At 48.5% G+C, this 27045-nt stretch overlaps 2 long non-coding RNA genes across 3 annotated transcripts in view; both read right to left on the bottom strand.

Moving 5' to 3' along the window:
* The window catches only part of LOC126962496 (uncharacterized), a 132676-nt gene extending 127260 nt beyond the window's left edge, over positions 1–5416 (bottom strand). For both annotated transcript variants that reach the window (XR_007728708.1, XR_007728709.1), the window contains exon 1: positions 5272–5416. This is a non-coding gene — a long non-coding RNA (uncharacterized LOC126962496). The remainder of the gene's footprint in view (positions 1–5271) is intronic.
* A 14733-nt stretch (positions 5417–20149) lies between these two features.
* On the bottom strand, positions 20150–24173 carry LOC126962498 (uncharacterized). The gene is made up of 2 exons (XR_007728712.1): positions 23728–24173; positions 20150–22518 (listed from the first exon to the last, which is right to left on the bottom strand). It is a non-coding gene; the product is annotated as an uncharacterized LOC126962498 (long non-coding RNA).
* Positions 24174–27045: the final 2872 nt, after the last annotated feature.

Here is a 27045-nt window from a genome sequence, read left to right on the forward strand (position 1 = left end):
CAAGCCCAAAATCACCTTCCAGACCAGGAGTCAGGAGTCCACAAGCTGTGACCCACCAGTCAGTTCCAAACCACTAGTTAGTTTTGAATGGCCATGAGCTAGGAAGGGCTTTTACATTTTTTAATGCTTGGAAAAAAAGAATATTGATGACACATGAAAGTGACATTAAATTCAAATTTAGGTGTCCATGAATAAAGTCTTATTGGAACACAGCCATGCCCATTCATTTGCATATTTTCTATGGTCTTTGACAAGCTACAAGGGCAGAGTTGAGTACTTGCAATGGAGAGTGTATGGCCCTGCAAAGCTGAAACTATTTCCAGTCCAGCCCTTTACAGAAAGCATTTGCCAACCCTGATAAAGACTGTACTTCCCAGGCTCCCTTGCAACTAGGTGAGACCATGTGCTAAGTTCTCACCAGCGGAAGGGGAGTGGAGATGACTTGGGACATCAGGTGCCCCTCCATGCTCTCTCCAGCTGTGGCAGAACCAGGCATGGCACCTCCCTGCTCCAACACTGAGATTACACCAAGGGTCTCAGGGGTGGTGGGGCAGTGGCTTGGAGGACCCCAATCCCTGGATGGCTGTGAGGCTCAGCACTGCCCTGCCAACCCAGGCCATTCATTTTAGAACTGTGCAGTGAGAAAGAAAGAAACTTCGATCCTCCATAAGCCACTTACCTTATCCTTACCCTGACTAGTACAGATGTTTATGTCCAGCTGGGCACTGTGTCCAGAGCACTTTACCCATCTATCCCAGTTATATTTAAGAATATTGTGGGCCGGGTCTGCTGGCTCACATCTGTAATCCCAGCACTTTGGGAAGCTAAGGCAGACAGATTGCTTGAGGTCAGGAGTTAGAGACCAGCCTGGCCAACATGGCAAAACCCCGTCTCTACTAAAAATACAAAATTCAGCCAGGCATGGTCACACACGCCCATAGTCCAAGCTACTCAGAAGGCTGAGGCACAAGAATCGCTTGAACCCAGGAGGCAGAGGTTGCAGTGAGCTGAGATCATGCCACTGCACTCCAACCTGGATGACAGAGCGAGACTGTCTCAAAAAAAAAAATTAAAACAAATTTTTAAAAAAGGATATTGTTCTTTTGCAGCCTTGCTTGATAGATGGGGTTGAGCCCCACCTCACATTGGTGCTATGCTATAGAGCTGAAAAGATAATTGTTCACATTGGAGTTCTTCTGTTTCTAAGGAAGAGAGAGGCTGCTAGTTCAACCAGACAGACTCAAAGAAATTATAGACAGTCCCCAACTTATGATGGTTCCACTTGGGATTTTTTGACTTTACAATGGTGCAAAAGCAATACACATTCAGTCTTCTCCTGAACTTACAATGGGTCTACATCCCAATAAACCCATCAAAAGTCGAAAATATCTTAAATAAAAAGTGCTTTTTTTTTTTTTTTTTTTTTTTGAGATAGGGTTTCACTTTGTCACCAAGGCTGAAGTGCAGAGGCATGTCTCGGCTCACTGCAACTTCCACCTCCCGGGTTCAAGCGATCCTCCCACCTCAGCCTCCTGAGTAGCTGGGACTATAGGCATACACCACCACACCCAGCTAATTTTTGTATTTTTTGTAGAGACGGGGCTTCGCCATGTGGACTCAAGTGATCTGCCTGACTCGGCCTCCCAAAGTGCTGGGATTACAGGCATGAGCCACTGTGCACAGCCCAAAAGTGCATTTTTGACTTACAGTATTTTCATCTTACCATGGGTTTATTAGGACATGGCCCCATCGCAAATCAAGGGGCATCTGTAGTTCGACATAAAGCACATCCTCACCAGAATACCTCAACAGGAGGCCAGGAGCAGCCTGACTCCATGGGAGCCAGCACCCTGAGACTGCTGGGAAAAGCTGCTCTTCCAGGACTGAGGTCTCTCTCCAGGCATTCATTTACCTTTCTGTCTCCTTTCTCAGCCAGCTGGCTTTCTCCAATCACTCATAGCTGGTTATCATGATGAGTCTCCACCCCTAAGTCAAGCTTATCAACTCTCCCCACCTCCAGGCTCAGCTTCTTCTATACCCTTCCCCAGATGGAACCCAGATTGGCCCAGCCCGCACTTTTGAGCCAGATCACTCAAATTATATAGTGTGGACAGTCTCTGCTTCAAGTGTCCACCCTGGATAAATCAGCAGGTGTCCAGAGGACATAGACCTGTGGCACCAACACAGCTGCCACCCACACAGCACACACTGGGGAACAGGGGTTTCCCTTAGCCAGGAAATCGACCTCTCTAAGAGGTCTAGACAGTGAGCTAGAATGCTGGGTTCGTATCCACCTCTGACATGCTGCGTAGCCATGGGCAACTTGCTGTATTTGCTGCTGCTTTTTTGAAATAGGACTCATAACAAAAACACCCGTATCGCAGGATTGTCAGGAGGATGAAATGAATGAATACATGTGAAGCCCTTTTAGAACAGCACTTCCTGACACCTAGTAAGCTTTCAGGGAAAGTTAGTGATGCGAATTACTGTCATTATCTGTAAACAAGAAGGAAATAATAAGTCAAGGCTCTATTCCTTTCCTGTAAAATCTCTCAATGTGTGCTCAGTGAATGGTCCAGGTCAGCCTGAGGAGAGCACGATGGTTTGCTCACAGACCACCTCCTTAAGTAGCACAGGGGCATAGGCACTGCCATCTTCTGAGGACCCACTCTCTCCATGCCATCCCCATGCTTGGTCCCCTTTACTACTGTGCATTCAGCCTCACCTTGAGCCGGTGAAGTTAAAGCTGAGAGAGTCAATGAGCTGCCCAAATTCACAGACTTAGGATTAATTCCACTCACTGTTTCCATCAGAATGGATGACCCAAGGGGTCCACTGCAGAGTGTTTGCTTGCAGAGTCCAATCCATTTGGAGATGCTAAGGACAGAGAAAGGGGTTCCAGAAGCAAGGTATAGCAGGACTCCAGTGGGAGTGGGAAGGGTGGAATGATGTGGATGGGATGGGAGGATGCCCAGAAACGGCAAAAGAAGGGCAACACCCTCTTGGGAAAAGAGGGTAAGATCGGGGCAGGCAGAGAATGTGGCCATGAGCTTGGTCTCTCCTCTCACATTGGGCTCTCCAAATGTATCCGGCAGAGTCCCCATTTAGCAAACAGAGCCCTGGTCAGCAGCAAGGCCAGCAGCCCTGGGTGCTCATCCCAGCTCTGCTTCCCTGTCCCTGTGTGACCTTGAGAATGAGGCCCTGCCCCTGTCCCAGTCCCAGCCACAGTAGCCACATATAGTAGACCAGATGATCTGAAGGACCTCTTCTGAGTCCCACTGTGGTGATGTCCTAGTTTCTGTTGTGTTCTTAGGGCAGATCCAGAGCACAGGCTACCCCGTGACTCCCATCCAAACCTGGGCCCATGGCGTTTCACTCCCCAATTTATTGTATGCTTAAGAGTCATGGAAAAAAATAAATAAAACTATTATCCTCAAAACCCCAGTAGGTCTCTTAATGACTACTCCACTAATTAGTAGCAGCTGTTAATGAAGTGTGCAGGTACAAGCCTAACCTCGTCAATTAATCCATACATGCTCCTGGGCTGCAGTAATATTTAAAGGGGAAATCGATACTTGACAGCTGGGCCTGGGGAGGTCTCTGTCCGGGTGGGCAGGGAAGGTGTAGCATTTCAAGGAATTTGTAACTGAAATAGCTTATGCTTGGAGCATAGTGCAGGGGCCAGAAATGAATACAGCCCATAAGGGGCACAGGAATGCAGGCATGCCTGTGGGGAGCTGAGGGAAGCAGGGGTTAGGTGAGCAGGGTGAACAGGCATCTGCTCCCCCCATAGGTGGGCAGACAGGCCAATAGGGGCACACCTTTCAATTATTTTCCAGTTCATCATTGACATAGTTTGGCTGTGTTCCCACCCAAATCTCATCTTGAATTGTAGCTCCCATAATTCCCACATGTTGTGGGCAGGACCCGGTGGGAGATAATTGAATCATGAGGGCCGTTTCACCCACACTGTTCTCGTGGTAGTGAATAAGTCTTATGAGATCTGAGGGTTTTATAAGGGGAAACATACTCAGTCTTGGGTATGTCTTTACCAGCAGTGTGAAAACAGACTAATACAATCATATAACAAAATTCACTTATTCCTGGGCGTAAGGGGGTTGGAGGGGGGTTGCTATACCTTCTCTGGGCACATGTCATGAGCAAAGCCACCAAATGAGGCATTAGGTCACCTAAGGTTGCCAAGCAAGTAAAAGTAACAGTCACTTTTCTGGCTTACACTGGGCTAAACACCTTACATGCATCATCTCATTTAATCCTTATGCTAGCCCAATGAGATGAGAAACATGATTCCCCACTTTTAGAGCTGAAAATGCTGCAGCTTTGAGAAAGCTGGTTATTGGCCAAGGTGGTATTCAAACCCTCATAATCTAAGCTTATATGCTTAACATACACAGACTCCTAAGTAGTGATAAGCCTTGAGCCCTACAGAACAAAATCCAAACCTCTTGACATGGCTTACAGCATCTTGAAATCTGGCCCCTGACATTAGATTCCAGTTGCTGCTATAACAAAGTACCACAAACTTAGTGGCTGAACACAACACAAACCTAGTATCTTACAGTTCTGGAGATCGGAAGTCTGAATGAGTTTCATTGAACTAAAAATGAGGTGTTGGCGGGGCTGTGCTCCTTCTGGAGGCTCTAGGGGAGAATCTGTTCTGTTGCCTTTTTCAGCATCTTGAGGCCGCCTGAATTCCTTGGCTCATGGCCCTTCCTCCGTCTTCAAGCCAGCAATCACATCCCTCCAACCTGTGCTTCCATTGTCCCATCTCTCTCTGACTCTCTTCTGCCTTCTTCTTGAGAGAGCTGAGAAGCCCAACGGGGGCTTTGGAAGCAACTTAGAAATGAGCAATAACAAGAAGCAACCTTTCCGAACCTTCCCCACTCCACTCACACAGACACATGTGGTCAAGGTCAACAGCCCCTCCTCTGAGCTGCAATAACCTCATGTCAAAGAAATGGCTGAGGTCCGTGAGTCTCTGTCTGATCCATGGTGCGCCCTCAGCACTGAGCCCAGAGCCGTGCACAGAACAGTTGCTCAAAGAAAGATTCCCTGGGGCAGGGCTCCTTCCTCCACACCAGAGGTGAGGGCACCGCCCCAGCCCAGGGCTCCCAGAAGAGGTCATGGTGGCAGTTAGGCAGATAAATAAAATGCATTGGCTCAACAGCTGACCTTGGCTGCTGAAAGCCAGGGCTGCTGTGTTGATGTGCACTTCACTGCCAATCTCGTGCTTGGCCACACCAGACTCACCTATTTGGAGAAAACAGTGAGGGGCAGACAGATCACCACCTATCAGGGAACAGACCCTGGGCTAGGGTTGCGGGGTGCTTGCTCTGAAGGGTCTGGCAGGAATCTGTCCACGATGCAGCTTGAAGGAAACACTGAGCTTTTTCTTAGCTTAAGCAGTTGAGGCTGGCTTGTTACCATGCAAGAGACACAGGACAACACCATAATTAGAATCCTGGATTAATAACCTTCCCTGATTGGACATTTCCACAGCTCCTCTCCCCCAGCTGTTTATCTTGAGATCGCTGCTCAAGGGGAAGGGAGGAGACTGGGAAACTATACCAGGGAGGAAGGGAATGGAAACAGAAAGGAAAAGGGGTAGAGAAAAGAGCCCAGAAGTAGGCTTTACCAAGCAAACCTGGGTCAGGCCCAGAACAGGACACCTAATACCATGCAGTGATCTTACCTCTCCCACCCACCCAGAGCTGCAAATCATCCCCACCCCGCCCTGGGACTAGGTCTCCTCCAGGGGCCCCATCCTGGTTAGGGTCCCCACTCGTCCCTCCCTGCCAGCAGGCTAGATACCCTGGAGTGTCCCTGGACTCTTTTCTCCCCAGAGGCCCTCTCCTCACACACCAGTCAATCGGTCACCAGGCCATAGCCATTCCAGCCATCCTCTGTCCATATCCTTAGCGCCGCAGGCTTGATGGGGCTCCTGCTACCCCCTCTTCTGGCTTCTTCCAACAGCCTGCTAGTGAGTGGCCCTGCCTCTGGCCTCACCTCATAATCTACTCTTTTCTTTTTCTTTTTTTTTTTTTTTTTTTTGAGACTATTTTTGCTCCCGTTGCCCAGGCTAGAGTGCAATGGCGCGATCTCAGCTCACTGCAACCTCTGCCTCCTGGGTTCAAGCAATTCTCCTGCCTCAGCTTCCCAAGTAGCTGGGATTACAGGTTCCCACCACCATGCCCAGCTAATTTTTGTATTTTTAGTAGAGACGGGGTTTCACCATGTTGGCCAGGCTGGTCTTGAACTCCTGACCTCAGGTGACCCGCCCACCTCGAGACCTCCCAAAGTGCTGGGATTGCAGGCGTGAGCCACTGTGCCCTGCCTCCAGCTGCCAGGATTGTTTTTCTAAAATAGAAATGATCACACTAGCCCTTACCTAAACCCTTCATGGGCCTCCTGCCACATCCAGGGAAATTCAAGGCCTTCACAGCCTGGACCTGACCTCCCTCACCAGCTCCTTCTCCTCTCACCTCCTCCCTCCTCCTACCCACCTCCCTCACGTCACTGTCCAGAAACTTCATCAGTTCACTCATGGACACACACACACACATGCTAGTGTGCACACAGGCCCACATGCACACGTGCTCTCACACACACAATGCACAGGCACACATGCACACACATATGCGCACACACACTGCCTTTTCACGTTTCCACTTGCTGTTTTCTCTGCCTGGAATTCTCCCCTCACCTTGTGCAGAAGCTTACAGTCTGAAGAAGCTTTAGAAATTTGATGTAAATCTCGAGTCTCTGCAATTGCATTCAGGAGTCAGCCTCTGTGACCTCCCCACCCTGACCCCACACTCTCCTGCTGCCCCATTCTGCTCCTCTACCTGTCTCCACCTGGTTTGTGCCTTACCTCCGTAACTAGCTGTGAACTCCTGGCAGAAAAGACCTCCAAGACCACCTCAGGGCATAGCATGGGGCTGGACACCAAGCAGAGGCTCCCACAGCCTCAGGGAGTGAGGGGGAAGGCTATCTACAGAGAGGTCCCACACACTTGGTGGGGGAGGAAATCAGATGTCTATTCATAAGCATTGATGTTCTGCTGCATTTTCCATCAGGATCCTCCCTCCTTTTAATGTCCCTGGTCGGTCCCACAGTGACCTGAGTAACAGAGGACAGCAATCAGTTCTGGTGTTTACTGAAGTTCAGGAAATGTTACTGACATAGATATGGTTTGGATGTTCATCCCCTCCAAATCCCATGTTGAAATGTGATTCTCTTTGTAGGAGATGGGACTAGTGGGAAGCATTTGGACCACAGGGTTGATTCCCTCATGAATGGTTTGGTGCTGTCCTCGAGGTAATGAGTGTTCTAAATCCGTTAGTTCAAGAAAGAGCTGGTGTACTTAAAGGAGCCTGGCACCTCCTCCTCTCCCTTGCTTCCTCTTGCCGTGTGATACACTGGGTCCCTTCCACTTTCCACCATGATTGGAAGCTTCCTAAGGCCTCACCAGGAGCAGATGCCAGTGCCATGTGGTAAAGACTGAAGAACTGTGAGCAAAAATAAACCTCTTTTCTTTATAAATTACCCAGCCTCAGATAGCAATGCAAACGGACTAACACATCTTAACACCAACCAACACCATGGGAAAAGAGTATCCTCCTTCTCGATCTTATTTCAAAAGACTTCATTTGAACCTAGACTCTCTGAAAAACCCACTCTCCCTTTGTGAGAGGTCCAGTTCAGCCCTGCCATCACCGTGACAGTTAACACCCCACAACAAAGCATGATTATCAGGAGGCACAGGAGGGGGCAGCCTGCCAGGGTGGCCCTTAGCATAACTTCAGGGTCATTTTTATCATTTTCTTGGGAGCTCTGGGCATCCTACAATATTTACCACCCACCCTTGGGCATTGCAAGGTCTTGAATGAATGTGAATTTGGGCTTGGATGAATTACTTGACATCTTGCCACGTGATTCTTCCCCATGACAGGCAATCGAGGAGCCATCCATCCGACTGCCATTCACTCACTGATTCTTCAGATATGCAACAAAAGCCTACTGGTTGCTGCAGTCCTCTAAGGGCTTTGGGTAGAGTAGCAAACCCAGCAGTGAGGTCCCCACCCTCACAGAGCTGAGATTCTAATGTGGGGAACAGAAAGCAGTAAACACATGGTGCAGAGATGAAGAGAAGCACTACAGAGAACAATAGACAGAGAGAGGGGGGTGGGAAGGCTGGTGCATGGGTGGTTTACAATGTCACAAGAGGACAACTATTCCAACCCCAAGGGGGTGCAGCTCCCGCACTGCATAAGAGCTAACGAAAAGTAAAATAACAGAGAACTGAATAACAGTATCTAGTCCTGGAAAAGAATGGGGAAGAAAAAGGTTACCCCAACATACTGCACCATAAATGGAGAGCTGAGGCTAGCACCCCCAGATGCTATCCGTGCTCCCCAGTGCTCAAAACATTGAGACCCAAACACCCCTCCCTCAATGTGCCTGCACAGAAATACCATCTTGTATGGAGTGTTCACCTGCACACACTCCACCACACAGATTTGCTTTCTTTTCTGAGCTTCTGTGCGCCCATGCATTGACCCAAACTGTTCTCTGCCCTGAAATGATCTTTCTTCCTTCTCCTTCAAGTGCCAAGCCACTCCAGGCTCAACTCAGCACCATCCATGAAACTCTTTCTGCTCAGGCCTCTTACTCCTCTGAGTCCCCAGGCCGTGGGGCCCTGGTTACTTCCTGCTCTGCAGCAATGGCATTTCTGGACACACACTAACTGCCCTGCCATGGGTCTGTTCATGCTTAAAGACAGTGGCATTTTCTGAATGGCCTCATGTCCTCTGTGATGTCTCAAATGTTGCTGTGTACACAGAGAGAGAGGGAATGAGGCAGGTATGGGGGGAGTCCCACTCTGTGTCAGGAACACTGCCTCGTTCATCCTCGCAGGATGAGGCATGTGGGGTGCATGGCCACATCGCTGGGGTGAGGAGCCATCTGTGCAGGCCCACACCAGTTAGTGATTAAGCTGGGTGCACGTGGAGCTCCCCTGACTATAGACTTCTTTCCACTCTCTCATGCCACTTGGTCATCAGAAGTGCTCGATAGATATTTGATGAGCAAGAGTGACTCAACAAGGAAACAGACACACTGTCTCATCCCCAGTCCCAGATGCCTTCCACGGGCCTCCAACTAGGCACACGGCCAGGCTAGGCTTTGAGCTCAGCCCACTGCCTTGCCTCCAGGGAGGAGAGCTCTTCTGGTGCCTTCTGCAGTGTCGTATTTTGAGGGAAGGACTTTATCCAACCACTGATTTGGCTTCTTAACTCTGTCTTCTAGAGAGCTTTCTAGACCCTTCCTCCAACACAGAAAATGGGAACCCAGTTTACAGGTTCTAAGGCTGTACTCAGTAATAGCCTAGAATCAGCAAGCGTCAGGTCTAACGGACCAGCCCTCTGCTCTCTTTGTGAGGAAGGGATTTGACCCCAACAGCACAGTTAGCAAATGGCAGGCTGGGCCCAGGCCCCCCAGCTCCAAGCCTACTGTTCTTCCAGCCATGCCTGTGCAGAGCTCCTACTCCCCTCATTTTAAATGCGCTGGGCAGGTACTTAACTAACTGTGGTGGGCTACACTGGAACTTCTTGACCCCATCCTATGGCTGAGATAAAACGTGGCCATTGTCTGCAGATTCCAGAGACCGTGTGGACCGTGGGACTGTTCATTTGCCAGCTAATGTGAGGAAGCTTTCATCACGCAGCACAGGACACAGACTGTGGATGCTCCCTGAGCATAATCAGACCAGGGCTGTCATTTCACAAGAAACGGGGTCACAATTATGTTAATAGGAGGCACACGGATTTCTCACCTATCTGAAGGGGAGCTTGAGAAGGAATTAATTCTCACAGTGGTGAGGCAGATTTGATTGCTGATGGTTCAAGAGAAATCAGCCCCAGACTGCAGTGGGAGCCTCTGTACTCCCTGCTCCCCAGCACTCTCCAGCCTCACCCCTCCTCAGAGTGGACTCAAGCCTCCCTCTGCCAGCAGAAAATGGGCAGAGGAAAGCCACTGACAGTCACCAGATGACAACAGAATTTGCAAGATGCAGGAGTAGGAGGAGAGGAAACTCATTACTCTGCAGGGAGGAGTAACTCAGGAGACCCTCCAAAGATGCAGGGAGCCTCCATGTGGCCACAGGACCCAGGCACTGCCCTGTCACCCCTCTGCAGGTCAAGGGGGCAAGATGCCCAAGCAAGGCACAAGGCCTGATTCTGCTCTTTCCCGTCCCCTCCTTCCTCCAGACCCTTCAATATATACTTGATTAAAAGGTCATCACAGTTGCAAGTTGTGCTTGATCCGAGAAGGAAGACAGAAGTTGGCTTTGAGAAATGGGGACTTTTCATGGCTCCCTAGTGGGCACTACAGCCTCCTGCCTAGGAACTACTAGGTAGTGGCAAGTAGCTTCCTGAAGACAGCTGCAAGGAATACCCCACCCACCCACAGCCCAAACAATCCCTGACAAGGGGTTCTTAGGGACAGGCCACATGAAACAGGACAGAAATCAGCCAGCCACAAGGATTATAGCACTAGTTTGTTGTAGGATTCAGAGACCTAGGTGAAATCTCTGTCCCATGCAGAGCCCAAGACAATGTTAGAGGAAAGAAACCTTGTGAAGCCTACCTACACCATGGCCACCCCCCGAGGCAGGGCGTATGCTCTGCGCCAACCCTGCTAGGCTGTGAGGGCAGCTGAGGATGGGGCAGGGAAGGAGATCCATCTCCCACGCTAATCGTCAAATCATAGACCTATTTCAAGAGGCCTGATCTCCAGTGCCCACTGCCAAACTCACATAGGCCCACCACTCTAAAGAGCTCATTAAAACAATAACTTCTAGACAAGGAGTCCTGCCTGAAGATTGCCCACCTCAATTTCATTCAAGCCAGAAACCCCAGACTCAAGATTTCCCTCTTGCTCCCCACCACACCCCCTTTCATCTTGCCGGCTCACTTACTGACTCAGATTATTTGCTATTGGGAACCTACCATCTGCTAGGCACTGTTCTAAGTGCTGGGGATACAACTGTGAGCCATGGCCCCTGCCCTCCTGAAGTTTACAGTCCCACAAGGGGTCCAAGTATGCAACCAGCATGGCCATGCAGCTGGAAAGTACTCTGATGGGGGAAAGGCAGAGCAAGCATTGCAAAGCATGGGAGAGAGTTGGAGGGCTGGAGAGAAAGGAAGAGAGTACTCCAGGTAGTGAGGATGCCTCTGCCAAATCCTGCGGGTCAGAAGAGCTGAAAGGTCAGCACACCCAGTGGCCAGCATTTGAGGTGGAGAGTTGCAGGGAGCTAGGTAGCGGTCAGATCGTAGCCAGCCTCCTAAACCACTTTAAGGAGTTTGGAATTCTCCCAAGAACAATATAGTCTTCAAAGGCACTAACATAATCAGATGCATAATGGAGAAGGATTTTTCTGGCAACAGAGAAGAGGGGAGATCAGAGAGAGGTGCACAGAGGAGACCAGTTCCAAAGCTGTTGTCACAAGTGAAGGGAGAGGTGAGGAGAGGATGGTGAAAATGGAAAGAGGGCCTTAAGAAAAAGTTAGAACTTGTAACATGCGGTAATGAGTAGCCACAGGAATGGGAGTGGAACCAAAGATATTTCCAGTAACTATTGAGCACTTACAGTGTGCCAGCCACTGCCATAAGCTCTTAGCGGCATCATCTCATTCAATCACACAACAGCTTTGTGAAGCAGATATGGCTAATATCCCCACCTTACATATGTGGAAACTGAGGCTCAGAGAGGTTTTCCTCTCTGACTTACTTTAGGACAAAGAGCTAGCAACTGGCAGGACCAAGATGATTCAAGGTTTCATGAGAACCAGATGGGCGTGCGTGTCATTGCCCTGAAAAGAAGAAAGGACCCAATGGGCTTGTCTGAGGACTGGAGGACATTAAGGCAGCAATGAGCAGGTAAATATGTGAGTTTCACTGAAGCTCAAGGGTGAAAGAGGTAGCTTTGGGAGACTCTGTGTCTAGAGAAAGGAAGCTGCCATGGAGGAGGAGGTGCTCCGTGTTACACATGTAGAGTAAGAAGAGCAGAGACCAAGGTCAGAGCTCTGGGAAACACCAGCATGTTGGAGGTGGGCAAAGCAGGTCGAGGAGGGAGCGGGCCAGCTGCATGCCTGCAGTTCATTCTCAACCTGTAGGAGGGACACCCCGGGCAAGACAGAAAGATGACCCCATCAAATCCCCTCATAATCCTTCCAGGGACAGAGCCTCTGGCAAACACTCTAATGATGTTGGCCAGCAGAAGCGCTCTTATCTATGGAATGCTTTTAGCGAGACGTGCCCTATCTGCCTAAAACCGCTCATGGTAAACAAACCTGGAACCTATGGATTTATGGCAGATGGCTCCCTGGAAAATGTTGTGCAAGCTATGAAACTAGCAGAGAAAAAAAGTGAAGATGTTTCAGGACCCAAATAGCTCCCCTTTCAAGAAGGATGGCTTGCATGCAGTACGTAGAGACCCCTAGTGATAAATCTGGGCCAGGGCACAGCGTAACGTGGCAAAAAAAAGTCCTGGGAGCTGTATGGTGGTTCAGACTTCACACTGTACCTGGGCCTTACAATTATTTGTACCCTTGCAGTTATTAGTAAGGCTTAGTACTGGGTAAGATCTCTGATTCTTATGAATCCAACTTGACAAGCTGACCCTTTTTATTTTAGCTCAATGACAGAAACTTAGTAAACTGTGCTACGATCATTTGAATTTTCTGCCTAGCCCTGGTGCTGAGCCAGGCTAGTGGAGTAGCTATTTGATTATCGTGGAGGATAAATACCTACAGGCAGAAGAGGAGCCAGGCTAAAGTGTAGATTTTGTCCAAACAGAAGCAACAGGACACTACTAAAGGCCTGAATGGAGGGGAGTGACAAGGTCAGAATGAAACTGTTCTTAAGTCACCGTGTGAAAAATAGTGAGAGAAGGCACACTTAGAGGCAGAGAACTCAGGGAGAGGCTCATCCAGAAGAAAATTTGGGGGTCCTGGACAGGGCAGGAACAGTGGAAATGAAGAGCAACTGGGAACTTAAGACCTACATAGGGGTTAGAATGTACAGGACTTGAAGAGTGGTTGGGTCTTTGGCAGGGGCAGTGGAAAAGGAGGAGTCAAGTTTTCTCCCTTGCATAACTGGTTGGGCAGTGGTGCCAGTCACAGGGAAGAGGAACATGGGACAGCAAGCATGGACATGATGAGAAGTTCTGCTTTGAATGTTTCCACTGCCTGGCACATCCTCATGAAGGTATCTTGTAGGTAGTCGCACGTGCGGTTCTGAAGCTCAGGAGCAATGACTGGGCTGGAGATAGAAAGTGGACTTGTCTTGGTTCATTCATGCTGCAACAATAAAGTACTTGGGACTGGGTAATTTATAAGGACAGAAATGTATTCCTTACATCTCTGGAGGCTGGGAAGTCCAATATCATAGCATCGAATCTGGTGTCTGGTGAGGGCTGATCAACTCTGCTTCCAAGAGGGTGGCTTGCTGCTGCATCCTCACATGGCAGAAGGACAAAAGGCAAAAGGGGCCCAGATGCTTCCCTCAAGTCTTTTTAAAAGGACACTAATCCCATTCATGAGGGTGGAGCCCTCATGACTCACCACCTTCTAAAGGCCCCACCCATTAACACTATCACATTGGGTCTTAGGTTTCAACATACAAATTTTAGGGGTACACATACATTCAAACCTTAACATTCTACCCCTGACCCCTCAAAATTCATTTTCTTCTTAAATGCAAAATACATCCATTCCATCCCAATAGCCCCAAAATTCTTAACTCATTCCAGCATCAACTCAAAAGTCTAAAGTCCTAAGTCTCATCTAAATGTCATCTAAATCAGATACGGGTGAGACTCAAAGGTGTGATTCATCCTGAGGCAAACTGCCTTCTACCTGTGAGCCTGTGAAATTGAACAAGTTATGTGCTTCCAAAATATAATGGTGGGACAGGCATAGGATAGATGTTCCCATTCCAACAGGGAGCAACAGGAAAAAAGAAAGAAGTAACAGGTCCCGAGTAAGTCCAAAACCCAGCAAAGCAAACAGTGTTAAATCTTGAGGCTTGAGAAGAATCTTTTTTGACTCCATGTCCTGCCTTCTGGACCCAATGAGTCAGGGGTTGGGCCTCTGAGGCTCGCCACCAAGGTTGACAGCCTGTGCCCTCTGAAGTGGCAGCCCAAGCTGTACCAGGGCTCTCTTGAGCCACATTTGAGCCCCAGCTGGGGTGGCTAAAGAGCACTGCATCAGAAATATGAAGCAAAAATTGGAGGTAGCTCTGGTCAGCAAGCCCAAGGTCCCACAGGCACACTGAGCCCCTCCCTTGAAACAGTTCTACCACCCTCAAGGCTCTGGCACTCTGGGCCTGTGATGGGTGTGGCAGCCCTGAAGATCTCCAAAACGCCTTTAGGGCCATTCTTCCAGTGTCCTGATGGAAAGCATCTGGCTTGTTTCTGTCCCTACTAATCTTATCAAACAGCTGCTTAGCCACACTGTAGCTGTTCTCTCCTGAATACATTTTCTCAGGTGTTACAGGCTGAGAATTCTCCAACCCTTTGAATTCTGTTTCCCTTTTGATTATCAATTCTGTATTTAGTTTGCTTCTCTCTTCTCACATTTTACTCTAAGCAGTCAAGAGAAGTCATGATGCACCTATATGAGGTGTTGGGCCTGAGATCTGACCTGCATTCTAGCAACCACCCTGGATGATTTTTAGACACCTCAGAAATCACTGAGGTAAGGAACAGGTAGAGGGAGAATATTCCCAGTCTGAAAGGGAAGAGGAGGGATAAGAAAATCAGGATAATTCAGTGTCATGAAAACCAAGGAAAGAGGTTTTGCAGGAGGGAACTGTTGAGGGTGTCAAACGTTTCTGCAAGTTTAAGTAAAGTAAGGACTGAAGTATCCCTGGGTGTGGGAACGTGGAGGGCACTAGTGACATGGTCAGACCAATTTGGGAGGAGTATAGGTGGAAACCCTGTTGAAATGGATATGGGACTGTGTGGGAGGAGAGTATAGCTCATTATCTCAATAAGTTTAACTGCGACTTGAGAAAAGAGTGATAAGGCAGAAGCTAGTGGGTGAGCTGCAAAGGAAGGGGAAGAAAGAACTCCATTGTAAATGTGGACAAGATGCAGACATACCTAAATCCTGATGGGAATGGCTTTGAAGATAGAGCAATGAGTGTGACCCTTTAGACCCTTAAGGAGCATGTGATTCCATTAGCCTTGGTCAGTCAGAGGCCCGTGAAACCAGGACAAGGAGGCAGACAATTTTTTAACGTTTAGAGTTTTTGTAGTGAGAAGTTGGTGTCCCCATCTAACATCTTCTATTTTCTCTGCAAAGCAGGAAGAAAAGTTAACTGCAAAGAGTCAATGAGGTGAAGGTGATAGCAGAGATGTAGAGAGCTAAACAAGCAACAGAAGTGAGGCCATGCAAATGATGTCCCCAATTCCAACAGTGAGTATACTTTGGCTCAGGATGTATCATGGATTAGAGATGATTTTGTCCAGGTCAACAGAGCCTAGCCAGAGTGATGTTCTGCTTTCTACAATTACCATACTTGCACCCTTCTACGTCACATAAAGTCATAGACCCTGTAGTAAATAGAACTTCCTTTCTCCACTTGTCTCCTCGGAGGGACCAAATGAATGAAACCCACTCTTGATCCAGAAGTCTTGGGAGAAGGATCAGAGGAGGATTCATCCCCAACCTTGGTGCAGAGGATTTTGGGGCGCTGCTTCTGTGCCCAGCCTTGGTCATTTAGAAACCCTTAGAGAGCCAACTCACAGCCTTTCCAGTAGCAAAAAGCCAAGTAACTGGAATGGTGGTCATTCCGGCCAAATCCTGGCCCCCAGAAGGTCGTGACAATTACATCCACCCTAAGTCACCCTGTCCTGGAAGCAAAGCCCCAGTGGCACAAGATCCAACTATGGAGCCAGAAGCTGAAGATTCAGAGGAAGAACAGCGGCCAGCAGTTCTGTTCTCTTTTTGTTCACAACTTCCAAATAAAGAGACCCTTTTTCCTTCTCTAATGTCATTGTTGAGGGTTTAATTTCATGAAAGCCTACAGGGGGTCTCAGGAGAATTAAAGCGGGCTCCGTGTAAATTACTCAAGTGAACACAAAAGTCAATCGGCAACACACAGCAAAGAGGCTCAAAGGAGGCAGACAAGGGGGCCCACAGGCAGCCGGAGAGGTGCGGTAGCCTTGTGCAGGCCCTGAGTCTTAGTCTGGCTGTGCACCAGGCCTCCCTGAGGAGCTATTCAGTAGAAGGGCCTGGTCCCACCTGACCTCATCAATCAGAATCTCGGGGGGTAGGGCCCTTAGACTACACTGATACACTCCTGACCTTGAGAACCTGGGGTCAAGGCCTGACCACGCCCCGCAAACCAGAAACGCAGTGTCATTGATGACCAGACTTGACAGGCTCCAAGATGCTGACTCATAGCTCACAAGGACGATGAACAAAGCCCAAATGCCGGCTTACTCATTGCAAACGGTTGCGCTGCCTGACCAGCACATTCTCTCCCCATTGGCTAGCAAACACAGGAAGCCAATGCTTTCAGACATTGCTGGAGGAGCCAGTGGCATCAGGCTCTAGCGTGTTCTTGTTCACAACTGACAGAAGCCCATAAGGCAGTCCAGACATTCCACAGGAAGGCATGCCTCTGGGCCGCCCCATTTTCTGTGCTCCTATTGGCTGCCAAGGCTCCCTTCTGATGGACATGGCCTTCATGTACATTCAGGAGTGATGTCTAAGCTTTCTGGGCCACTGCCCCTTGCAGGTGACTTTGTGTCTTTCTTCTGCTCCTTTTGGTGGGTTAATGTCTTAGTTGAGGACTCAAAGGGCCATTATATTCCCCTGACATCCAAATTCTTGGAGACATTTCACATTTCAAGTGTAGTGCTCTATCCCCATTTCACAGGTAAGGAACAGAGCCCCTGGGTAGGTGCCAGTTCCAGACCCAAATGGCTTCCTCCTAAGAAAGGCTGAGGTCTGAGCTAAGCAGGTGGTGGTGGAGTTGGAAAAGCAGTAAGAGGCTGGATCACATCAAAGAGAGGGAGGATGACGGCTTCCAGCTTGGAAACTGGGTCGGTGGAGTGATACTGACAAGACTGGGATGGTAGGAGAGTGTGCAGGCGGTTGGTGAGTGGTGAGGAAGGCTGTGCTGCCCCTCAATCAACCGGACAATCAGCACATTCACTGAGGACCATGCTGGGAGCCGCTAGCGGGGTGTGGAAGGGGACAAATGATGTGTGCCTGTCCTGACAAAGCTTTTAGAGCACAACGGGCCTATGATTAACCCTGTCAGTTTATGACTGTTGTGTACCTGTTTCTGGTGAGAACTCATCTGGGCTGTGCTGATAGGACAAGAAAGAGCTCACAGCTGACTATGGCAGTCTCTCTGTGGCTCAGGCATCCCTGTGGAGGGACTCACCTTGCCAGCATCATGTCAACTATCATTCAAGACTCTGACTTGCAGCTTAAGCTGGCTTAATCCAGAAACAGAATGGAAGATTTCATATAGTAGAAAAGTCTCCATGTAGGTCTTCCAGCTTCAGGTCTGGCTGGATCCAGAGGCTCAGACCCCATCCTCTGGACCTGTTTTCTCTCTCTCACTCTTTGATCCTCTCTCTGGTACACTTCTTAGCTTTGTTTTCCCTCTGTACTATACTCGCTCTCAGCACACTCTCCCCACTTGCACTCCAGAAACTCCAGCTTGACAGCAAGTCCAGAAAGAGAGTTCTTTCCTCTGTACAACCCCACAGTAGACCCAGAATGGACTTTGCCCAAGACCAATCCCTGAACCAATTACTGTGGCCAAGGGAAATCCGATGCACTGATTTGCCAGGCCTGGGTCCACGTCCACCCTGGAGTTAATCCACCCAATGCACCTGGACTCAGAGTGGGGCTAGAGTAAATTCCCGAGGAAAAAGGTGTTCTGCTGCCAGAAAAGGGAGGTGAATGTTGGGCAGGCAATGGATGCCTACTATTGTAACAAGCAAAGAGCCCTGTCTAGGTCCAAGGCGAGAGAGATGATAGTCAGAAACCCTCTGGGCCCAGGACCGCACCCTAGGAACCCACCTCCCTCTTTACAGTGAGGCTGCTCCGCTAGCACCTATAGGCTTCACCTCTCAGTAGAAAAGACCCCAAAGATTTTATGGGTGGAGTGTTTGTTAAGGGGGAAAACATGGAAAGCTGAAAGAGATGGGACAGGGCTTCTCCCAGCAGTCTTAGTCCCATTAAAAATTACAGCAAGAAGGAGCTGGTTTGCCAGAATAAGGTCAGTATCAGAAAGAGGCACAGGTGGGGGTCCTTTGGGGCAAAGGAGAAAGGAAGTTTCTGATAAAGCAGGTCTGTAGGGGAGGAAGAAGAATGATGACAAGGGGAAAGAAATGCCATGGAGGAAAACCAGAGAAATGGGGCTGGGTTATGGGTGCAGCCTTTTCAGAATAATGAAAACAGAAAACTTTCCGAGACCTCACTGCCTCACAGCAAGGAACCGCATGGCTCAGATTGCACACCTGGATTTTCCATCAATTCCCCCTTGGCTTGTGAATAGCAGACCACAGGATGGAGAATGAGATGAGAGCTAGGAAAAGCTAGGTTAGTGCTGGGACAGCTCCACTTCCCATCTAGGGCCAGCATGGGCCCCTCCAGGAAGCCTGCCCTACACACACACTGTTCCCCAACCCTGGAGAGCCTTCCTCTCCTCTCAGTTCCTAAGCCCTCCCCAGTTTCTCTACTACATCCACATTTCACAGAAAATGTTCTTACCTGCTCCACTGGGTCTTAGAAGACCAGTTCACAATACTGTGTAGTTCAGAACTAACTAGGGGTAAATGTTAAAAATACAGATCCTCGGGCCCATCCTTGGAAATTGCGATTTGACAAGGCTAGGGTGGGCCCCAGGCAACTGTATTCTCAACAGGCTCCTTGGGATCTGCTGATGTAGAGCCACGCCAGAGAACCACTGTCTTACCTGGATTGCTAAAGCTTAGAGGGAACTTCTCCTCTATGAAATGACAGCTGTCGACTAGAACCTGGGCCAGCACACTGTGTCCTGCAGGCCCAACCCAGCCTGCTACTTGTTTTTTTATCAATAAAGCTTTACTGGAACACAGCCACACCCATTCGTTTACTTGTCTTCTGCCACTTCTTCCACAGTATCATGGCAGAAGTCATGTGGGCCAGAAAGAAAAAAATAATTTACTCTCCAACACTTTCCAGAGAAAGTTTGCCTCCTCCTGAATTAGAAGGTAATCTCTGAGGTCCAGAAATGTATCTCTCTCTTAGTCAGAGATTTGGAACCCAAAGAAACTGCTTTTTCCTCTTTTTGTCCAGTGGTCTCACTGCCGCCCTGTGGCTTGGGATGTGTGGAGGGCATTTGTTGTTTCCTCTACTCAGAATCCATCATTCTTCTGAAAACAACCTCTTAACCGTGGGGGAACTCCTGGCCCTCATTGGATAAGATCTCAATATAACTGTCAATCAAAACACCCCGCCCTCTCCTTGGGCATGGGACCCAAGCTGAGCCAATTCTATGTTCACTTACTGCAATTTAAATCTTGAGCTGAGAAAAGAGCCATTGACAGCCATTAGGTCTCCTTCCTTTCACCACGGAGCCGGAAGGGAGACCGCTTCCAGGTCCCTGCAGTTGCCCTGGTTATCTGTCCCTCGGACAGCCAATTTCTCAGCCTTTTCTGTGATTCTATGGGCAGCTCCATCTCCTCCTAAAATATTCCTTTTGATAGCAAATTAGACAGAATTGAAACCAGGTGTTTACACCCCAGAAAAGCCCAGCGGATGCCAAATGCAGGGATTGGATTAGGTCATGAGACATGGATCTGCCCATTTCACAAATGGACACACGGCCTCCAGGGAGGAAAAGAGGCAGTCAGGACAAGAATCCAGACCTCTGTCCTGTTCCCATAATTCCTCCTATCCCAATGTCACCCTTGATCATTCATAGTCAATAGCATTAGACAGCATCAATCCCAAAATACAGGCATCATTTTAGAAATTAATAAATACGTAAGGAGGAGCCCTCCTCACACAGAGAGCAGTGATGACAACTCTATAGAAAGAATGATTCCCAACGAGAGCTGTGTGTGTATGTCACATAATATCAGGAATTAAAAAGTGTCAAAAGATCAAGTGGGAGGAACATTAAATATGAATGGGATGAAAGACACATTTCTGTGCACAGAATAATGACTTTAATGAGTTTCCTCACCCAAGTCACGGCATCATAAAGTACAAAAGCTGGGAAAGGGATTGAGGAGGGGAACAGGGAGTGCAGGGGAGGCTTTGTGTGTGAAAGCGAGATGAGCAGGTAGGTAGGGGAGGAAAAACAAGAGCTGAAAGAACTGTCAGGGTGAGTTCTGGGCCCTGATGAAAGTCACCACATTTCCAGGAGGTGTCTATGGGCACAGAGCAGCAGGACCTCCGGCCCCAGGTCAGCTGACAGTCCCCAGAGCCCCACAGAGTCCCACTATGACTCAACCCTCGCCCCAGCCCACCTGGACAGAGGTAGTGTGGGTGCCAACCAGTTGGCAAAGCACCTCTGCTGACCTTGGCCACCCAGGGTAACCAGATGGTAGCCATGCTTGGAAGCGGTGGTTTCCTCGGTGGGGAAGAGGAGCTACACACATACTATGGTCAGAATGCCTGTGTCCCTCCCAAAATTCATGTCAGAATCGTAACCCCCAACGTAATAGTATGGTCAAGCGGGGCCTTTGGGAGGGGATTAGGTCATGGGGGTGCAGCCCTCATGAATGGAATTGGTGACCCTATTTAAAGAGGTCCCAGAGAGAACCCTGACCCCTTGCTGTGAGGCCACAGCGAGAAAGGGACATCTATGAACAAGGAAGTGGGTCCTCACCAAACACTGAACCTGCAGGAGCCTTGGTCTTGGACTTCCAGACTCCAGAACTATGAGAAATAAATTTCTGTTGCTCATAAACTACCCAGGCTATGGTATTTTGCTGTAGCACCCTGTACAGACCGAGATAACACAGAAGGACATGACATAAGCTTTAAAGGCAGACAAACCCTGGCCACCAATCCTGGGGCTGTCACCTCCTGGCTGTGAGGCTCAGAGCAGACAATTTAACATTCCTTCAACTTGAGCTTCCTCGCCTGTGAGGTGGGATGCTGTATTTTCCTCACAGTGCTGTTGGAGGATTAAGTGAGAGGACACACAGAAGCCTGGTCATGAAGATGTCCAGTAACCATCAGTCCTCTTGCCCTCACCCTCCCTCAGGCCTTGCACTCAGTGGCCATCCAGGAAGTAGTTGTTTCCAATGTTATTCAGAGTCCACTATCTTGTGCCATATTCACAGTAGCTCAGGAGACCAGGAAAGCTTGAGTGTCTGTTCACACCGGCAACAGAAAGCCACAATGCAGGCTGGTGGTGAGGAAAGATGTCTACCTTTGTCCAGCCTCCCGCTGACCCAGGTGAAGCTGAAGTCAGTGCATGGTAGGCCCATGCAGAGCCAGCCCAGAGCCCAGAGTGTAACAACTTGGAACAGGTGCATTTCCATGACACCCTTCTGCTTCCACAGTCATTGTCATCTTCCTCCTGCGTAAGAAAACCCCCCAAAATGCCCAGTCAACATCCATTGACTTCTCAGCCTCCAGCACTCAGAAGCGAGGCCTGCAGCACTGCAGGCATGGCTGAGTTCCATGGAGCTGATCAGGCAGTCCACGAGAGGCAGAGACAAAAGTTCCTGCCTCATCTGCATCATCAGGCTGACATGCCAGGACAATTGTAACAGTAATAATGATAGAAAGGCTTAAATGGTACTAACTGTGAACCAAGAACTCTGCATATAATAACTTACTTAATCCTTACAGTAACTGTGCTAGATAGATATTGTTACGCCCATTTTATAGAAAAAGAAACTGAGGCACAGAAATGTTAAGTAACATACCCAAGGTCATATGGCTAGTAAGTGGCAGAGATGGATTCCAACCTGGGTCACCTCATTCTAAAGTTCATGCTTCTAACTCTGAAGAACTTCATGGAAATAAGCCTATCAGAAGAGGGAGCTGGTCAGAAGAAGGCTGGGAGGTAGTGGGTGGTAAGTACCATTTAGAAAGAAAGCAGAGTGTGAAGCCCAAGGAGCCTTTTGTTTGCCATCACAGATGCCACTCAGGAGAGGCAGCGCAGGGACTGGCGCTTTGGCAGATGACACAGTCCTAGAGCCTTTGCTACATATCAGGTTGTTCTTATTGTCCCCTATTTCTCTGCAATGACCAATAGCAAAGCAGTTAACAAGGAAGGCATGTGGCTTACCAAGGAACGAAGTCATGGGGCCACCATAACCTGTCTTGCAGCCCAGCTTGGTGGGGTGTTAGGGAGGGATGCCACAGATGTCCATACCCCACGCAGGAGCCAGGGCAGGTTCGGCTGGGGCACCAGGTAGACTTCAGAACTGGGGCAGGAGATCCACGTCAGATCTGGATTCCAGCTGTAATAATAATTTATTCGTATCATTGTAATTATTTGTTTCGCATCCCCCAATTGGCTCTGTGTGAGAAAGTGAGTGAAACTATGTCTGTCTTGTTCAGTTCACATCCCCAGCTGCTGGCTTAGAGCCTGGTGTACAGTAGGTACTCAATAAGTATGTATTACATCAATGAGCAAAGAAAATAAGTATAAGCCAGGGTTTCTCAACCACAGCACTATTGGCATCTGGGGCTGGATAATTCTTTGTTTTTAGAGGCCTGAACTGTGCACTGTAAGTTGTTTCAGCAGAGTCCCTGGCCTCTGCACGTTAGATGCCAGTAGGACTCCCTCCTCGACGTAAGAAGCAAAAATGTCCCCTGGGGGGCAAAACTGCCCCCAGCTGGGAATGACTAATATAAACCAATATCCTTGGCTAGTGCCACTAATTGAAAGAGAGAAGCCAAATTTAATCTGCATATGCAACAGGCAGGAGGGAATCTGAGCCCTAAAAGCCAGGAGGGGCTGAGAGGAAGAAGGTGTGAAAGCCAGGGCAAGCCACTGAGCTCTCAGATGACTACCAAGTGCACCCTGCAGTTTGTCTCTTGGGTTGTAAGGCATGAGGGCGATTTGTGCTGACTTTAACATACAGAATAGGATAGGTGGGAATGAAGGGGGTGATGGCAGCATCCAGGAAAGAGAGGCGAACCCAAGACCAGACACGAAGGCAGGACAAAAACAGCCCCAGGCATGGGCCTGAGAACAGATTGGGCAGCAGAAATCCCTACGCAGTTCCCGAACAAGGAATCTTTTGACAGGTGGCCTTGCAACAGTGACCCTCTCTTGTCTCTACTTTGAAGGCTGCCCTGTGCAACGTGGCCTCACACCCAGGAGGCCCTCAGATCAAGGTGGTCTTGGCAGATCCGCCAGGAAGGATTAGACCGTGACATTACAGCTACATGACGGCCTCGTTCTTATTACACACACACTCGCCCTGTCTAAGCTTGCGAACTCTGATTTGTTTATTTCTGAAAAACCGTCTCCACCAAGACACCAAGCTGGGCTGCGAGAGATAGCACTGACTCAGCCATTTCCCCATCCTCAGCATAAAAGGATCTAAAAAGAATAATTTAAGCTTCTCTGGAGTGAGATCATTTAATGAATCTTCTCGATGCTAAGAGGTTTTATATGCCTTTTTAAAAACCCTTCCCCAAGCACGGAGCTATGATATTACCTTGGAGAGCAGAGAGATGAAGTGATACACGTATGCACGGCACACAGGAGGAAGGAGGTGGTTTCCTTGGCAACAACATCCATGTTCTGGCTTCCCTCGGCTAAATTGGAATATATTGACATATCTGCTTTGGGCGCCTCTATTGCGAAGGGAAATGAGTGGTTTTCTATTCAGGCACTCTCAGAACTGCAGGCCGGCAGCTGGGGAGCGATGTTCTGTGAGTTCGATGCATCTGAATGGGGCAAGGCCGTTAGCAAGCTGGCAGAAGTCCCCAGCCTTCCTTTGCAAAACCAAACCATCATTTCCTCAGCCAAGAGAAAATGAAAGCAGCGAACACATGAGGTTCGACTGGCCGGACAGATAGGCTAGGACTCTGTCTCACACAGTCTTTCTATGGCCACTGCTCTGTAGCTTTCCAAACACACCCAGCTCGATAGATCAGACTCCAAAAGTCTACTCATGATGTGTTTAAAATGGAGAGTGGTTGTAAGAAAAACATAGACCTATTGAAAAAAGGTCCTCAAATCTGATGTGCTCAAAATCCTTGACAATAGGGAGGCAGCTATGCCCCCAAAGCACAGTGCCTGGCACCCAGGAGGATGTTAACATCGTGTTTGTGGAATTGGACTTGGACTCAGGCTGACCTCGGTTTTGGCCCTGGCTTCACTATTAACATTCCGCATGACGTTGCACATGTTCCATAAACCCTCTGGCCTCAGTTTCCTCCTCTCTAAAGCAGAGACGAGCATCCCTTCCTATAGAATTGTTGTGAAGATTAAATGGGGTGACCTGTAAAATGCCTGGCATGAAGGAGGCATTCCGTTATGGTTACTTTTCCCCACCAAGAAACAAGGAGCATTCTGCTTCTTTCAGATAGGTGAAATTTACAGAAAAGAACAGTGTCTTAGGGAGAGCAGGAACAACCTCACCCAAGGAGCCGAACTCTTTTCCATTTTTATTTACAGGGTGCTTTTGGAGAGCTGAGACAGCCTAGGTTGGGAAGTGTCTGGATTGGGAGGTCAGAAGGGTCAGCTCAGTCATAACCACAGAACCAGCCACAAGCTTCAGGGTAAATGGGACAAGGAGATAGCGAGGGGCTGAGGTCTCAGCAGGCCAGTGGCAGGTAGCACCGCAGAGACCAATGGCAGCATCAGCCATCAGCCTGGGACAAGGAGGGGATGCTGAAAGGGCAGGGAGGTGAGGTCTGCTGGGGAGGAGAACCAGCCCCACACATCAGGAACACAGTCTTTATAATCGGCTCTCTATTTAAAGACCCTCACAGAAGATTGTACACTATGTTTTCTTGCAATAGCTCATACCTGCCACTCCTAAGAAGGTCTTTCATAGGACTCAGTTAGAATAGTTGCTTCAATGTAAACACATCAGGACCAAGGATTTCCCATTAGAAGCATAGACTTTAGAACTAATTCCTAGACTGTCATTCTTTCTAAAAAGCCTTATGAATACGAAACAGCATTTCAGTTCTATTTCTAACATTTATCTGTGTGCCTTTGGGGGAAAAAAGTCTTTTCTAAGCCTTGTACTTGTGCTCTACACAATGACTGTCCTTCCTAAAGTCATAGGACAGCAGTGAGAGTAAAATTAAAAGGCAGGCAGCATAGTGAGTGGGAACACACCATCTGTGTCTTTATATCACATGCGTTTATCTCTTCTGAGCATCTGTGAAAGAGAGGTTTGCTACTTAGCTGAAGAATGTACAAGCTCAGGCCCTTTCCCCCTGGGAAGGTAAAAAAAATAAATAAATAAATAAATAAACAAAAAACACAATAATAATTCAAAAGATCCTCTAGAAAAATAAACTTCTACTGCTCACTTTCTGAAAAAAGAACATCACTAAAGGGATATTTGTTCTGCAAACTTTAAAATGCATTCTAAAGCTACAATAATTAAAACAGTGTGGTACCAGAAAAAAAAAAATTAGCAGAGGGAACAGTGAGGCAGACTCAATACATAATATGTTTAAACTTTAATACACTTTTAAGATAGAATTTCATGTCATTATGGGAAATATGGACTATTCAGTGAATTATGGCTTGAGGATAACTGACCAACCCACTAGGGAACAACTTTAAACTCTATCCCTACCTCACACCACACTTTTTTTTTTTTTTTTTTTTTTTTTTGAGACAGAATCTCACTCTGTCGTCCAGGCTGGAGTACAGTGGCGCAATCTCGGCTCACCACAAGCTCCACCTCCCAGGTTCACGCCATTCTCCTGCCTCAGCCTCCCAAGTAGCTGGGAGTACAGGCACCCACCACCACACCCGACTAATTTTTTGTATTTTTAGTAGAGACGGGATTTCACCATGTTAGCCAGGATGGTCTTGATCTCCTGACCTGTGATCCGCCTGCCTCAGCCTCCCAAAGTGCTGGGATTACAGGCGTGAGCCACTGGGCCTGGCCCCTCCCACTTTTTTTTTTTTTTTTTTTTGAGACAGAGTTTCACTCTGTTGCCCAGGCTGGAGTGCAGTGGCACGATCTTGGCTCACTGCAAGCTCCACCTTCCAGGTTTATGCCATTCCCCTGCCTCAGCCTCCCAAGTAGCTGGAACTACAGGCACCTGCCACCATGCCCCGCTAATTTTTTTTGTATTTTTAGTAGAGACGGGGTTTCACTGTGTTAGCCAGGATGGTCTTGATCTCCTGACCTTGTGATCCACCCGCCTTGGCCTCCCAAGGTGCTGGGATTACTGGCATGAGCCACCACACCCAGCCCACACCACACTTTAAAATAAATTCCAGGCCAGGCACAGTGGCTCACACCTGTAATTCCAACACTTTGGGAGGCCAACAGAAGAGGATTACCTGTGGCCAGGAGTTCAAGACCAGCCTGGGCAACAAAGCAAGATCCTGTCTGTAGAAAAAATTTAAAATGTACCCAGGTATGGTGGCACAGGCCTGTAGTCCCAATTACTGGGGAGGCTGAAGTGGGAGGACCACCTGAGCCCAGAAGTTTGAGGCTGCAGTAAGCTGCAATTGTGCCACAGTACTCCAGCCTGGGCAACAGAGCAAGACCTCATCTCAAAAATATAAAATAAAATAAAATTCCAGATAGGTTAAATATTTTAAAAATAGAGTATTAAAAGGAAATATGAAGTAAGATTCACATTATCTTCAAGTTGTATGCCAGACATCTTTTATGCCCCATGTCGCACCCTCTCAGCTCCTCTTTTTGTTTCACCACCCCAGCCATGCCACATCTCCCTCTCTCTCTGCTCCCAGCTTCTCTGGCCCAGCTCTTTGGGATAGCTGCTGTCAGTGACCAACTCTGCCATTCTGCTGTGCACACAATACTGGG

This window comes from Macaca thibetana, chromosome 9 (genome assembly GCF_024542745.1).
Source record: "Macaca thibetana thibetana isolate TM-01 chromosome 9, ASM2454274v1, whole genome shotgun sequence".
NCBI classification, from domain to species: domain Eukaryota; kingdom Metazoa; phylum Chordata; class Mammalia; order Primates; family Cercopithecidae; genus Macaca; species Macaca thibetana.